General features: G+C 42.1%; 1 long non-coding RNA gene across 1 annotated transcript in view; it reads left to right on the plus strand.

The window, feature by feature from the left end:
- The first annotated feature begins 3,290 nt into the window (after positions 1-3,290).
- The window catches only part of LOC117095653, a 47,572-nt gene continuing 34,017 nt past the window's right edge, over positions 3,291-16,845 (plus strand). The window contains exons 1-2 of the long non-coding RNA XR_004442123.1: positions 3,291-11,205; positions 11,870-11,998. This is a non-coding gene — a long non-coding RNA (uncharacterized LOC117095653). The remainder of the gene's footprint in view (positions 11,206-11,869; positions 11,999-16,845) is intronic.

The raw sequence follows: 16,845 nt of genomic DNA on the forward strand, positions 1-16,845 counted from the left end.
AACATGGTGAAACCCCATCTCTACTAAAAATAGAAAAATTACCCGGGCGTGGTGGCACACACCTGTAATCCCAGCTACTCAGGAGGCTGAGACAGGAGAATCGCTTGAACTCATGAGGTGGAGGTTGCAGTGAGCTGAGATCGCGTCATTGCACTCCAGCCTGGGTGACAGAGCAAGACTCCCGTCTCAAAAACAAAAACAAAAAACCCTGCATCCTTCCTCCTTCCTACCATTCTACCTCCAATTCCCATGTCCTGCCCTCTTGTTTTCTCTCTTCGTAATGCCTGCCACCTGCCAACATAGTATAGAATGAGCTCGTTTACTTAGTCTAGTGTTTAATGTCTGTCTCACTTCACTAGAATGTAAGCCTTGCAAGGGCAAGAGATTCATTTGGTATGTGCTGCATCTCAAGCAGGACAATGGCTGGAACATAGGAGGGTCTCCAGAAATGTTTGTCGAATGTTGCTGATGGCGGCATCCTGGAGTAGGAAAAAGACTGAAGAGTGGAAAAAGAAATCCTAACATGAATTGTGGGCAAAGGCAAGCAGTAGCTGACTTGGAAAATGATTACAGTAGGTCTTGTACCATTTGAGTTATCAGTATTGCAGATTTTTTGCACCTGCTCCACCAACAATAATTGCGTTAAGGCTTTGCAGCTGGGATATTATACAGTTTGCTTTAGGTTTTATTTTGCTTGCAAATCAATCAGTACCTTACAATGGTTTTAACACGGGGAAAGAGCCATAGTTGTAGACCTTGGAATGTATTTGTTTGGTCTATTTTAAAAACAGTTGTTCATGTTTTGACACTGTAACTCTTTTTAGTAGTTGTGGCTTTGCAGACCTTGCTGCACTTTGATCTTTTTCTCGTTCCACCTATAGATGGCAGCACACCACTACCTACGATCCGATCAACAACAGCCTGGGTTTGTAAGTCAGAGCTGTTGGTCACAAGAGAGCAGCTAATGAGTAATCAGTCCAAACTGAATGGCAAATTAATGTCTTCATTACGTGAACAAACCAGCTTCCTCTATAAACAAGGTCAGAGTATTTATAACCCAGTGTATTTCATAAAAGCAAAAACGCATCTCCATTTACATAACTTCACTATGGAGCTCATGATTTATCTGCATGAAGCATATGCAAAATTTCACTTGTATACCATCTTTAATAAGGACCCGTGCTGTTCTGATGTAATTATTAATAAAGTCACGCTTGATACGGAGCCTTGTTTTTCTCACACAAGGTAAATGAAAAGGTGATGGCTTTACACAAAAGCCACTCTTACAAGATGATATTGGGTGGCCTATTCCAAATTGAGTTCTTAGTAATAAAAATGAAGTGTGATCCTTATTGATCAAATATATCTGCCACTTAGGTTCTATGAGAACTTATTTAAAATTTAGAGTTGGTTACACAGTTATAAAGTTTTATATTTACCATATAATATATGTCACTTCAATTCAGTGAATTGAATGCTTAATTTTGCCATCCTTGTCAGAGAACAATGTAGAAATTTCAGAAACTCTTTTCACAAAATGACCAGGTGTCAAAGACTCTGAATTTCTGTTTCTAGATCAATGTCATCCAATAGAAATATAAAGTGAGACAAATGCCAGTTGCATGTGAAGTTTTAAATCTTCTAGAAACCACATTTTAAAAAGTAAGAAAAGAGGTGAAATTAATTTGAATACTGTACTATATTTTATTTAACCAGATACATCCAAAATATTATTTTTAGCAGGTAATCTTTATAAAAATTATTGCAATATTGCACATTCATTTTTAAAAATCTGGTGTGTATTCTACACTCACAGCTCATCTAGATTTGGATGAGCCGGATTTTAAGTGCTGAATAGCCACATGTGGCTAGTGGCCACTACCATGGCTCTCAAGACTTAGTGCCTCTTACGAGGTGAATTGTGTGCCCCCCAAATTCATGTGTTGGAATCCTAACCCCCACTACCTCAGAATGTGACCTTATTTGGAGATAGGGTTGTTACCAAGTAAAAACAAGGTCCTTTTAGGGTGGACCTTTAGGGTGGATCCTAATGCAGTATGACTGATGTCCTTCTGAAATGGGGAGATCTGGAGACAAGCTCACACACAGGGAGAGCTCCATGTGGAGAGGAAGGCAGAGACTGGGTGATGCATCTCCAAGCCAAGGACCATCAAAGATCACCACCATCCCCAGAAGCTAGGAGGGAGCCATGGAACAGAGTCTCCCTCACAGCCTCAGAAGGAACCAACCTTGCTGGTGTCTTGATTTTGGACATCCAGCCTCCAGAACTGTGAGAGAACACATTTCTGCAGTTTAAGGCACCCGACCTGTGGTGCATTGTTACAGCAGCCCTAGCCAACCACTACGGAAACTTTGGTTGGTGGCTGCCAGTGTTCCAAAGGTTTCCTCTCCTTGCCTTGAATCTCCTCTTCTCTTCCTTCTGCGCTTTCTCCTCTGGCCTCTCTGTCACTCAACTTTCCTGCCCTCTCTCATCGTATTCCATAGGATCTCCCTCTCATAGCGCAGAGGTAAGTAGGGAGTTTCTGTTGCAGTAAGCGGGAGATGAGTTCCACCTGAGCAGGGAGATGCCTGACTTGCTCCACATCTCCACTGGGGATAATATTATCCGCCAGCTGTCCCCTGGAGCTACCGTTGCGTAGATGAAGGGCTGCCTCAGAAAGTGCTTTGAAATCCATAAATAATACATGGATGAGAATGAGTATTTTGTGTGTTTTACTTTCACATGTTAGGACTCAAAGGTGGAATGAAGCATTTTCTAAGTTACTTTGGTTTCTTCTCTCTGTAATTATCTAGGGGTCCTACTTCATGGTAGGGAATGTGTGAAATGGCATAGGCCCTGCCACTTTCTTGCCACCTGTCAGTAGTGGGCTTCTACTGGCTGCCTCCCAAGAATGTTTTATATCCTCTCCACCCAGTGCAGAACGGCCTCCCTAATTCACACACCATGTGTTAAGGTGATATGGATCCCACCCCCATCTCTAGAAGTGGGTCCCAAATAGGGTCACTGCATCAGATAATTCCAAGGGGTATCATCTTGATATAGTTTGGCTTTGTGTCCCCACCCAAATCTCATCTTGAATTGTAATCCCATAATCCCCATGTGTCATGGGAGGGACCCGGCGGGAGACAATGGAATCAGGGTGGCTGTTTTCCCAATGCTGTTCTCGTGATAGTGAGTGACTTCTCAGGAGATCTGATTGCTTTATGTGTCTGGCATTTCCCCTCCTGGCACTCATTCTCTCTCCTGCTGCCCTGAGAAGAGGTGCCTTCCACCAGGATTGTAAGTTTCCTGAGGCCTCCCTAGCTATGGAGAACCGTAAGTCAATTAAAACTCTTTTCTTTATAAATTACCCAATCTTGAGTATTTCTTCATAGTAGCATGAGAACGGACCACTACACATCTGCATTGTCATAAATGTGTCTAGTGAACTTGAGGTTGTGCAGTGCACAACCTGCACAGTCGTATCTGATAGCCCCAATCCTGCACAATTAAATCATTCAGGCAATCCCATCTCTCTGACCACAGTCATAGGTACAGAATGGGCACTAACATTTCTTAAAGCTGTGGGGAGAGATTTTCCAGGGTTACTGAGAAAAAAAAAAAACCCAAAAGACTCTTGCCTTCTCCGGGAACCTACTGAAAGACAGCATTCTGAGTGTGATATAAATATATAAAGCTGGCAGCTGTGCTCATAAGTGTGATGTAAATATCTAAGGCTGGCAGCTGTGCTCATGAGAGAAGTGCCAGTACCTTTGGAGAAGTCATTAGATGGAGCTTGAGGAATAAGAGAACAGAGTTCTGAAAGAGCCAGGGCTTGTGCTTATGCCTCTGGATCAAGCCTTACCTGAAGCACCTGTGCAGTTTTTTACATGAGCCCATGTATTTGCTTTATAGAGATGGCTTGAGTTGGATTTTCTGTCCCTTGCTACCCAAAGAATTCTAAATAGTATACTGGAGATGGAAGTAAAGAAAGGGGGAGATAGAGATGTGTTTCTGGTTGATAGTGCAACAACTAGTAAAAACAAAAACAAAACTTCTTCAATCATCCACAACAGTTGCCACAGCAATTTGAATTACATTTTCTAACGAAAACCAGGCCAAATGATCGTTAGCATTCTCAGCTAACTCACAGCAATGTTCTTAAGTCTATTTGTGATTGTCCAAAGCTAAAAATGTATACCAGTTGGCATTAAAAACCTAAACTATTTCTACCACTGTATGGCTTTTAACTAGAGGTTTGTGGTCTAGCCTGAAAACTTAATCTACTATGCATATCTTTATTTCTAAACTAATACGTTCTTTTGAGTTCATTCTACCTAAAAACCTACTTCTGGTGTACTACCTATTTGTAAGCTGAAAGTTGTCATAGGCATAATAACATTGCCCCCATTGGTCTTATTAATTCATAGCAAGGGGGAACACTACTATATAGATGTTATAAATGCTTAGGCAAGAGAGACCATTTAGCTCTTAACCCGGTTTCCTACTGCAAATATCAAAAGTTGGATCAACATATGCCCCTAGTTACAAAGATGTAACATCATTTCTAAAGTCTTTAGCAGCAAAATCCTAAAGGGCCCCTAAATTTCAGTCTTAACTTTGTTCCAGCCACATCCCAGCTGTTTCTCGCAAGTACTTCATTATCTGCAGGCTGTTTTCAGTTCATTCTGGTACCAACAAGAGGCTTCTAGGACAGTATATCAATAGGACAATCCTTGCCAAATAATGAAATTTGGAAATAGGCTGGGCACGGTGGCTCATACCTGTAATCCTAGCACTTTAGGAGGCTGAGGCAGGAGGATTGCTTGAGCCTAGGAGTTGAAGGCTGCAGTCAGCTATGATTGCACCGCTGCACTCCAGCTTGGGTAGACAGAGCGAGACCCTGTCTCTTAAAAAAAAAAAAAAAAAGTTTTGGCTACTTTGTAACTGAAAGAGATCAATCCCTAGAATGTCCTTCCTAGGGAAGCAGGGCTACCTGCCTAGCCTCTTTCTGCGTGCCTCTCTTGGGTACATGGGTTTTTCTGTTGTGCCCCTTACCAAAGCAGGAGCTGGCATCTCCTTCCCTCCTGCAAACTTCAGTCCCATGGATCCTCCTCTTGTTTCCTGCACTGATACTGTATCGATTCCTCTGGAGCAAACATTGGAAGCTGCTGTCAGATATGCCAGGGCTCTCTGCCCTGTTGTGTTCTGTGTTGCTAGCTAGAGATTACCCCCTGGGTTTGTTTCAAGACGCTTGGAACCAGAATAGAGGTGACGCTCTCCTGTTTGTACTCTCTCTGGCTGTGATTTTTAAATCCTTGTTCTGAGCCTACTTTTTTTTTTTTTTTTCTTCTCTGCCTCACTTTTCTAGCTCATTTCCTTCTGTATCTTCCACTGGCTCCGTTTGCCTGAGCCCTCTGCATTTGGCACTAAATCGTAGTTTATTCTAATCCTTTGCCTGCAAGCTGATGCTGGTAACCAGATGGCAATAAAAAGACACTGAATGCAACATTTATACCTGTGAGTTGAGAGACAATACTCGTTACTTCCTGGGAAAACAGTTGGTGTTTTTCTCAGTTGGGGTAAAATGACATTTCCAAAAATCCTATTGTTTCCTGACTTGGAAAAATGTTAAAATATGTTTATTAGAAAGTATGCTTTTAAATATTTTTTAGTCTAAAGAAATATTGCTGCTTCTCAGAGTTTTGGCAAATACTGCTTTTCATTTGTTCTTCTTTTCCTGTCTCTTCTTTCTTTTCACTCTCTTACCATCTATGTATTTAAATTACATGTCATTTTATTATTCTTTACTGTATTAACTAAACTCACTTTTTATGTTAGTTCAAAAAGATGGATGTGTGGAGTATTTTAAATTTGGCTTTTAAAAACACAGTATATTACAGATTAGAAAGTTATTATTTTTTTCTGACATCCAGCAAGCACCATTTCTCTGTTCTTAAGCTGTCTGACAGCTTGGGGACAGATACGAGCCTTTGATACAAACCGGGCCAGAGTATTCTCTCCTGAGACTTTTCAAACTAAAGCTAGAAGAGAGGTGCCCCCTGTATTAGTCAGCTACTGCTGCATAACAAAGAACCGTAAAATCAGAGTCACTTAAAACGGTGAGCATGTATTTACTTCACATCTCTTCAGGTCTGCTGAGTGGGCTCCACTGATCTCAGCAGGCCTGCTCATGTGTCTGTAGGCTGGCCGTGGGTGGTTTGATTTAAGGATGCCTCTAGTCCACACTGCATGTTTGCACATCTGTTACCTATGTCTTTGCTATGGATTGGATACTTGAACCTTCCAAGTATCATGTTCAAATTTGATCTTCAGTGTTGGAGGCAGGGCGTGGTGGGAGGTGTTTGGGTCCTGAGAGAGGATCCCTCATAAATGGCTTGGTGCCATTCTTGTGGGGATGAGTGAGTTCTCATGAGAGCTGGGTTTTGAAAAGAGCCTGGCACCTCCTCCTCTTTCTGTCTCTTGCTTCCTCTCTCACCACGTGGCTCCCCTTCACCTTCCACGATGAGTGGAAGCAGCCTGAAGCCCTCATCAAAATGAGGTAGATACCAGTGCCATGCATGTACAACCTGCAGAACTGTGACCCAAATAAACTTTCTTTCCTTTATAAACTGCCCAGCCACAGGCATCATTTTTCTCTTTCTTTCTTTTTTTTTTGTAGCAACGTCAAAACAGATTAAGTCTGTCTTTAACCTTTCAGCAGACTAGTTGGGGAATATTCCACAAGAGAGCACGTGAGAACCTGCAAGGTCACATAGACCTAGGCTGTGAAGGGTCATATTATGACTTCTACTCTTATACCATTGGCCAAAGTAAGTCAAATGAACATGCACAAACTCAAGGCACAGGCATACATCACCCGCTAGGAGGCCATGCTAAGGGTGTGGATATGTGGAAGGGTGAAGAACTGGACCAGTCTTTCAATACCACAGCCCCTTTCTTCTCTGGGCATGGAGCTTCTAGGAGTAAGCCCCACATGCAGACATCTGTCTCTGGTAGGAGAAGACAAAGCCAAGATCTAGAGAGATGCAGTGGAAGACAGGATGGGAGAGGGTCCCGATCATTTTCTAGTTGTTAATAACATCTTTGGCTGTGCTTAGATAGCTGCACTTGGGAGGTTTGGTTAATAATCTTTTTTTTGTTTGTTTACTATGAGGTAGGCTACTCCATGACCCCTCCAAACTCTTCTTTCTTGCACTTATTAGTATAAATTGCATTTCTGCTACTTGCAACCAAAGGGTTATGACCCATCTTTACTATTTTTTCTAGATCAGAGGGTTTTTATATCAAAAGTTGCTGTCCCTATCCCAATGCAAAGCTTTTTAAGTTGATTTTTAGGAGGATAAAATGTTTCATATTGGAAATAAACATTATCACCTATATTTCACAGGTTATTAGTTTATTAAGTTAAACAGAATGACATAGTTTCAAATAAAAGTGTTACTGAATTTGCAGTAAAAATTACACATAATTAGTGTAAATTAGAAAAGGTATATAAAATGGTTGGCACAAGGCAATAACATCCCTACTTTTAACCCATGAATTTTATCCCTAGGAATTTACTTCAATAAAATAATCTAACAGATGCAAATGCTCATACGCATGAAACAATTTATGACAACTGTCATAATAATAAATTAAAGGGACATATCTAAATTAAGAGAATACTTTAACAAATTATGTTAGTTTATCAGGATGGAATATTATGTAGTCTTTAACCATGTTAATTATAGTTAATTAAGAAAATTATATAAAATTTCAAAATTCGTTTATGACATAGTATGTGAAAAAACAAAACAAAATGCAAAATTACAAGGACCTCCAAACTATGTATATGTGGTCACTCTCACTTTATACATGCAAACACACACAACACACACAAACCCACACAACCATTTTCTTTTTGTGTGCAGTAGACCAAAAAAAAAAAAAACATTTCAAATCTACCTGTCATTTTCTCTTGTTCAGCTAGGAGACATGCATCATCTTTGATTAAAATTATTCTTCACTGGGTTATTTATGCAAAGCCAAAATTCTATTCTAGACTCAAGAAGCTCGAGCCAGACATCCTGAACAGCTCTGAATAAAATTATCAAAGGCTGAATTTGTCATGTGCAGAATTGCATCTTTGCAGGATTATGATGCTGCTGCCTGTGGATGAGGATGTGATGGATAACACCCTTCTTGCAGTGAGGATAAGGAGAGTTGGAGAAGGTAACCTGGGGACTGGTGGCTCATGGTAATTGATGGACTAGGGGAGGCCACATAGAGAGGAAGCCAGTGGAGAGGCATGGCTGATGGACTCAACTCCAAGAGCAGTGATAGTTCATATCCAGTACTGTATTTTTCTTTCTCTCCATTATAATTCCCTCATTATTCTCAAGCCTCCGGGAAATTGTCTTAAATGTTTATCCAGATATTTGCTATACTTTTGGAAATTAAGGGAGGAGCCTGCAACTCTCCTTGCATAAAATAAGAGTCTGTCTTGCGTGAAAAAGTGATAAGAAGATATTCAGTAGAGATCTGAGGGGAAGTCTCGGAGCAGAGGTCCAGACTAAGTTAAGTGTGGACTGCATAAGAATTCCGTTGGTATGGGAGACTGTATTTCTGTTTGCTAAATATTTTACTTTTCCTCCATCTTTTGCCGTGGAAGGATTTTACTGTTCAACTCTGCCAGACTCAAGAGAGGCCATGCGATTTGCTGTGGCTGATGAAATGGGAGCAGCAAAAACGTGTGTCATTTCTGGGAACCAGTGCACTGTTCTCTTTGTCTCCCTTCTCTCACCCTGGGCCTGATAATATTCCAGCTGGACGCTGCTCTATCATCATGGCACCTAGAGTGAAGTTTGGGGAGAGCATCAAAGCCAGAGCCAACTTTCATTCAACATGTTATGTGAGTGTGATGGTTAATTTTATGTGTCAACTTGACTGGATCGTGGAGGGGCCAGATATTTGGCTAAGCTTTTCTGGGTGTCTGTGATGGTGTTTCCAGATGAGATTTGCATTTGAGTCAGTGGACTCCATAAGATACATTGTTCTTCCCTGAATGGAAGGGTATTAGCCAATTTGTTGAGAGCCTGAACAGAACAAAAGGTGGAGGAAGGAGAATTCACCTCCTCTGCCTGACTGTTTGAGCTGGGATATCAGTCTCCTTCTGCCCTCAAACTGAGACTTAACACCATCAGCTCCACCGATTCTCAGGCCTCAGGTCTGAAACCAAACTACACCATCAGCTTTCCTGGTTCTGCAGCTTGCAGATGGCAGAGCATGGGACTTAGCCTTCGTAATCAAGTGAGCTAATTCCTCAGAATACATCCATCTGGATTAGTCCGTTCTCACACTGCTATGAAGAAATACCTGAGATGAGGTAATTTATAAAGGAAAGAGGTTTAATTGACTCACAATTCTGCATGGCTGGGAGGCCACAGGAAACTTACAATCATGGTGGAAGGTAAAGGGGAAGCAGGCACCTTCTTCACAAGGGTGGCAGGATAGAGTGAATGCAAGCTGGGGAAATGCCAGACGCTTATAAAACCATCAGATATCATGAGAACTCATTATCACAAGAACAGCATGGGGGAACCGCACCCGTGATCCAGTTACCTCCACCTGGTCCTGACCTTGACACGTGGGGATTGTGGTGATTACAGTTCCAGGTGGGATTTGGGTGGGGACACAGAGCCAAACCATATCACTATCTCTCCCCCTTATCCCCCCTCTCTCTATTAAATCCTTTATTGGTTCTATTTCTCTGGAAAATCCTAAATACGGTGGGAAAGAAGTAAACCTTTGTGTTGTAAGCCGCTGAGACTTTGGGGTTATTTGTTACTGTAGCATGATCTGGCCTATTCTAATTTATACAATGGGATTTTTTTTTTTCTACAAACACTGAGGAAGTAGCAGGTGGAAGGCTGGACCTTCTGTTGCCGTCAGTAGGGGGGTTTCTATGGTCTGAAGACCTATGAGCCTTTTGGGTTACTCTGACTTGCACTTGGGCTTTGACGTTGATGCCAAGCAGTATATTTATATCCCTCTAAAATGTGTTTTTCTCTATATAAATGGTATTTTGTTAACTTTCACCAGCTCCAGTCTCAACTTTTGCCTCTAATTTTTCCCATAATATTCACTAACTCTAGTGATAGCTGTCTATGCACATTGTACTGAGACTAACTCAGAGAATGTGTTGGGTGAATTTTGATTTGATTTGTATGTAATTGTCAAAAACTGTATTTGAGAAAACAGTTGCACCCTTGGCAAAACCTGGAAGTCTCTATGTTAACAATTTTCCCAATTTTTATTTTAGGAAGCCATTCTGCATATTATGTTTTTAAATAAAAGGATTTGACTATAGGCTGACAATTTAGCATTTAACCGCTGTCTCCGTGCCAATTCCACAAGAGCAGAGATCTAGATTAATTAGGAAAAGCTCATTGGTTTCTGATGGAGGGGGCATTCATAGAAGCAACCCACTGACAACGAAGGAACTACTGCAATGGGATGGGCAGCCTACAGCTTCACTCGGTGGGCAGCCTCCACAGGTACTTTAATTCCTCGCTCTTCTGGCCAGGTGTCTCTTGGTAAAGGCAGGTAGAGGAAGCAAAGCAATTACCTAGATAATTAAGGAAAAATAAACCTGTATGTGGCAATTAAGGAAAAACAAAACTGTCTGTGGCAGGTAACTTGGGGAGCTGCTTCTAATTTTCTAGGCAACTATTTTGATTCTTCACTTCCCTGGTGTCAGCAGGAATCTGAGCTAGATCCCAAGAGCAACTTCAACAATGACAGTGGTCTCAGTTGGCAAACCCGGCTTCATAGGAGCTTCCCTCCTCATTGATCTAGAGTGTGAAATAGCTTTGTCGGATCTCAGGGGCGTGCTCCTACTGATCTATGGCAAAATCCCAGTAACGGCTGTGAAAAGGCTTATCCATTTGTGAAACTTCAGAAAGCGGGTCTAGCATATCATTCGTGCCTGGTGATTCTGGGGCAAGGTGAGAACTGTACCCTCACAGGCCAGGTAAATAAGATTCTAGTTGTGGTGGAGGCCAAGGAAGAAGACGTACTGTGTGTCAATCTCTCTAGGAGGCATTGGCTGAACCTTCCCCTCCTACACCTTCCTACAAGGCAGCTCCGATGACTTCTACTTTACAGATGAGAAGATGGCGCCTCCACAAGGCAAACAGCTGGTGAGTGACAAAACCAGAATTCAAACCCAGGTCCATTTGATTGTGACATTTGTTTCCACTACCCTAGTGGCTCTGGGAGAAAGCAGGACACCTATGTTTCTGTAAAGTCCCATAGTTGTTTCTAGCGTCATCCGGGTTGGAAGCTGTACGTTGTCCGTGGTTCTCAGACTTTAGCATGCGTTAGTATTTCCTGTTAGGCTTGTAAAAACACAGATTGCAGGCCCCACGCTTAGATTTCGGACTCGGTAGGTAGGTCTGAGTTGGGACCCAGGAATTTGCATTTCTAACAAGTTCTGAAGTGATGCTGATGCAGGGGGCCTGGGGACTACACTGGGGGAACCACCACTGCTGCATTAAGGTGAACTCAGCTGAATCTGACATGCAAATCTACGTTAATGGAGATGACATCAGATATCTACAAAGTCACTTAATAGAGAATGGTTGAGACTAAGTCTTGAATAATATTAAAACTAACACATCTAAAAAGACTATGCCCATCATAGGTGGATGGTCAGAATAGAAGCATTACATAATGGGGTAGAAAATGTAGCTGATGCTATTCATCTGGAAGGAAGAAGTGATGGAAGGGTCAGTTTTCATCTTTGCTTTGAATTCCCTGGACAACAAGCAATCATATGACCATGAATTTGATTTATTTTTTCAGGTATCATATCTGATTTCAGATACGTACGAGGGTCTCAAGTGTGTTTTTCACGACCACCACTTTGTAGTCCTGTTGATGCCGCTGCTGTTGAAGTCTATGTGAATGGTGCCCCCTGGTGGAATGGAAAAGGTAGTGTATTACAGTCCGTTGTAAATGAGTAACCTAGGGTTGTTATCCTGCTCTGCTGGTAGAGACCACTCCACTCACCTTAAACTAGCGAGCCTGAGGACCAGTCCCGGGGAACCATGAGAGCGTGATCTCTGAGAGCCCTGCCCTTGAGAAGGGTTCTCCTCAGCAATACTCCAACTGACCCCAGACCTAAAAATTCTTAAATTGTGAAAACGGTGGAAGATGGTTAACAAATCCCTATGCTACCATGATATATATCTTTCTTCTTAGTTTTATGGGATGAAATGATGCCAAGATTTGACTTACAGAGTAAGGATTGTGACTGAAGCCTTTGGGCAGGTATTTAGGCCCTTATTATTGTCCCCTCTTGTCTAGAGAATGGGACGCCAGGAATGTCAGATGCTTTTCAGCCTCTCCCCTGCTCTCACGCCTAGAAACAAGAGCCCCACAAGGGTCTGTCATTCCTCAGGGCTGACGGAAAGCCCTGCGGTCAATGGCCAGAAGCATGTTTTTGTGGCTGTCTTTGTGGCCAAGTAAGAAGTCTCTTGGTTTGAACTCTTTGGTCTAGAGACAGATTCTTCTACCAGTGGTGTAAAACCCTAAAGAGGCTCTGCATAAGACCTACCAATGCCCTGTGTCTCATGACACCCTGCCCCCACCACTGGAAGGCCACACTTATCCTTTGTGTTCCTGCTTCTCTGTGATCTGCAAGTTTCCCAACAACACCTGGATTGGAAGCTCAAGTCCACCACTTAATAGTTACAGATCTAATGTATCAGATGTTATAAGGATTACAGAGAAAGTGGTATAGATAGAGCTGGTAGCAGTGACTGACACATCTTTACATTACATAATTCTGACATGCATTATTATTGTAGTTTTCTGTTATTCAGACGTACTTGTTAAGAAGGCGCTGGAGGCCGGGCGCGGTGGCTCAAGCCTGTAATCCCAGCACTTTGGGAGGCTGAGACGGGCGGATCACGAGGTCAGGAGATCGAGACCATCCTGGCTAATACGGTGAAACCCAGTCTCTACTTAAAAATACAAAAAACTAGCCGGGCGACGAGGCGGGCGCCTGTAGTCCCAGCTACTCGGGAGGCTGAGGCAGGAGAATGGCGTAAACCCGGGAGGCGGAGCTTGCAGTGAGCTGAGATCCGGCCACTGCACTCCAGCCTGGGTGGCAGAGCAAGACTCCGTCTCAAAAAAAAAAAAAAAAAAAAAAAAAGCGCTGGGGACAATTTGTACATGCTGGGTATAAAAGGGCTTGGAAAGTATTTCACGAATGGAGTTAGCACTGAGGAGTCCAATCCATGTACAATGGGTAGAATTAGAGAGGCATTGAGGGTAGTTTATTAGTCTGTTTTCAAACTGCTGATAAAGACATACCTGAGAGTGGGTAATTTATAAAGAAAGAAGAGGTTTAATGGACTCACACTTCCATGAGGTTGGGGAGGCTTCACAATCATGGCAGAAGGTGAAAGGCACATCTTACATGGCAGCAGGCAAGAAAGAATGAGAGCCAAGCAAAAAGGGAAACCCCTTATGAAACTATCAGATCTTGTGAGACTTATTCACTACCATGAGAACAGTATGGAGGAAACTGCTTCTATGATTCCATTATCTTCCACCGGCTCCCTCCCACAACACATGGGAATTATGGGAGCTACAGTTCAAGATGAGATTTGGGTGGGGACACAGCCAAACCATGTCAGGTGGTTACATAAGAGAGCCAGTAGAGAGGTATGAACTCCAGAGGAGATAACTCACCTGGAAAGTAGGCAATCAGGAATATAAGATCCCAGTACGATTAAAAAAAAAAAAAAAAAAAAAGAGGCTGTGGGTATGGGAGGCATATCTCAGAAAGAAGAAACACTACTGTTCATGCCTGTGAAACCTAAGATTTCCCCTTCCTCTTAAGGGTTCTCTCCCTCTGATGAGAGTTGTTTACACTGCTGACTAGAAACTATTAAGGTTTAGAAATCAATTTGTGTGGGTTGTGGCCAGCATTTAAGAAACAGAACAGAATATGAAACATCAGTGTGCATTGCACATAGTGAGTAAATATTACTTTATGAAACTTTCATCAGTTACGCATGTACGTGTGTATAGGGGTATGATGTAAAGTGTGTTTTTCCTTTGGGTCTTGGTACAAGGAGTTGAGAGCTGCATCTCTAGTGAATTCACTGGGTTGGGGAGCAGGATGGGGAGTTTTCTCATGTCTGCTCTTGTGAGGTCCTCTTGACTATTTACTTTCCAGGATGGTTTTCCCCATCGGCCTTTTCCGAGGGTCTGAGTCAGTTTGGGCTGCTATAACAAAGTACCGTAGATTGCGTGGCTTAGAAATTACAGACATTTATTTCTCACAGTTCCAAGATTAGGATGTCAGCATGGTCGGGTGCTGATGAGGACTCTCTTCCAGGTCGCAGCCTGCCGTCTTCTTGTTGTATCCTCAGAAAGAGAGAAGAGCCGGGTGTGGTGGCTCATGCCTGTAATCCCAGCACTTTGGGAGGCCGAGGCGAGTGGATCACTTGAGGTCAGGAGTTCAAGGCCAGGCTGGCCAACCTGGTGAAACCCCGTATCTACTAAAAAATACAAAAAATTAGCTGGGCATGGTGGCGTGTGCCTCTAATCCCAATTACTTGGGAGGCTGAGGCAGGAGAATCATTTGAACCTGGGAGGTGAAAGTTGTGGTGAGCCAAGATCGTGCCACTGCACTCCAGCCTGGGCAACAGAGTGAGACTTGGTCTCAACGAAAGAAAGAAGAAGGAAGGAAGGAAGGAGGGAGGAGGAGGGAGGGAAGGAGGGAGAGAGGGAAGGAAGGAAGGAAGGTCTCTGGGGACTCCTTCACCTATCAAGGTTCCATTTTCCAGAACCAGACAAGGCATTTTGGTATATAATGCATTTCCATTAAATAGAAGTAACTTGAAAAAAATTCATGTTACATTTACTGTCAGTAAGAGTTTAGTTGCAGAAACCCCAGAATTTATTGGATTTCTAACTTTTTTTTTTTTTAAATGTATTTTAAAACTGTATCTATATTATTTGGCTGTTTTAGTAAATAACTCACCATACTTGTGTGTAAGTGCAAATTCTTGAAGTTTTGTATTTTTTCTTTTTCTTTTTTTTTTTTTTATTATACTTTAAGTTCTAGGGTACATATGCATAATGTGCAGGTTTGTTACATATGTATACTTGTACCATGTTGGTGTGCTGCACCCATCAACTCATCAGCCCTCATCAATTCATCATTTATATCAGGTATAACTCCCAATGCAATCCCTCTCCCCTCCCCCCTCCCCATGATAGGCCCCGGTGTGTGATGTTCCCCTTCCCGAGTCCAAGTGATCTCATTGTTCAGTTCCCACCTATGAGTGAGAACATGCGGTGTTTGGTTTTCTCTTCTTGTGATAGTTTGCTAAGAATGATGGTTTCCAGCTGCATCCATGACCCTACAAAGGACGCAAACTCATCCTTTTTTATGGCTGCATAGTATTCCATGGTGTATATGTGCCACATTTTCTTAATCCAGTCTGTCACAGATGGACATTTGGGTTGATTCCAAGTCTTTGCTATTGTGAATAGTGCCGCAATAAACATACGTGTGCATGTGTCTTTATAGCAGCATGATTTATAATCCTTTGGGTATATACCCAGTAGTGGGATGGCTGGGTCATATGGTACATCTAGTTCTAGATCCTTGAGGAATCGCCATACTGTTTTCCATAATGGTTGAACTAGTTTACAATCCCACCAACAGTGAAAAGTGTTCCTATTTCTCCACATCCTCTCCAGCACCTGTTGTTTCCTGACTTTTTAATGATTGCCATTCTAACTGGTGTGAGATGGTATCTCATTGTGGTTTTGATTTGCATTTCTCTGATGGCCAGTGATGATGAGCATTTTTTCATGTGTCTGTTGGCTGTATGAATGTCTTCTTTTGAGAAATGTCTGTTCATATCCTTTGCCCACTTTTTGATGGGGTGTTTGTTTTTTTTTTCTTGTAATTTGTTTGAGTTCTTTGTAGGTTCTGGATATTAGCCCTTTGTCAGATGAGTAGATTGCAAAAATTTTCTCCCATTCTGTAGGTTGCCTGTTCACTCTGATGGTAGTTTCTTTTGCTGTGCAGAAGCTCTTAGTTTAATTAGATCCCATTTGTCAATTTGGCTTTTGCTGCCGTTGCTTTTGGTGTTTTAGACATGAAGTCCTTGCCCATGCCTATGTCCTGAATGGTACTACCTAGGTTCTCTTCTAGGGTTTTTATGGTATTAGGTCTAACATTTAAGTCTCTAATCCATCTTGAATTAATTTTCGTGTAAGGAGTAAGGAAAGGATCCAGTTTCAGCTTTCTACTTATGGCTAGCCAATTTTCCCAGCACCATTTATTAAATAGGGAATCCTTTCCCCATTTCTTGTTTCTCTCAGGTTTGTCAAAGATCAGATGGCTGTAGATGTGTGGTATTATTTCTGAGGACTCTGTTCTGTTCCATTGGTCTATATCTCTGTTTTGGTACCAGTACCATGCTGTTTTGGTTACTGTAGCCTTGTAGTATAGTTTGAAGTCAGGTAGCGTGATGCCTCCAGCTTTGTTCTTTTGACTTAGGATTGTCTTGGCAATGCGGGCTCTTTTTTGGTTCCATATGAACTTTAAAGCATTTTTTTCCAATTCTGTGAAGAAACTCATTGGTAGCTTAATGGGGATGGCATTGAATCTATAAATAACCTTGGGCAATATGGCCATTTTCATGATATTGATTCTTCCTATCCATGAGCATGGTATGTTCTTCCATTTGTTTGTGTCCTCTTTTATTTCACTGAGCAGTGGTTTGTAGTTCTCCTTAAAGAGGTCC

Source organism: Trachypithecus francoisi, unplaced genomic scaffold (genome assembly GCF_009764315.1).
Source record: "Trachypithecus francoisi isolate TF-2019V2 unplaced genomic scaffold, Tfra_2.0 Lachesis_group14, whole genome shotgun sequence".
Lineage (NCBI taxonomy): Eukaryota > Metazoa > Chordata > Mammalia > Primates > Cercopithecidae > Trachypithecus > Trachypithecus francoisi.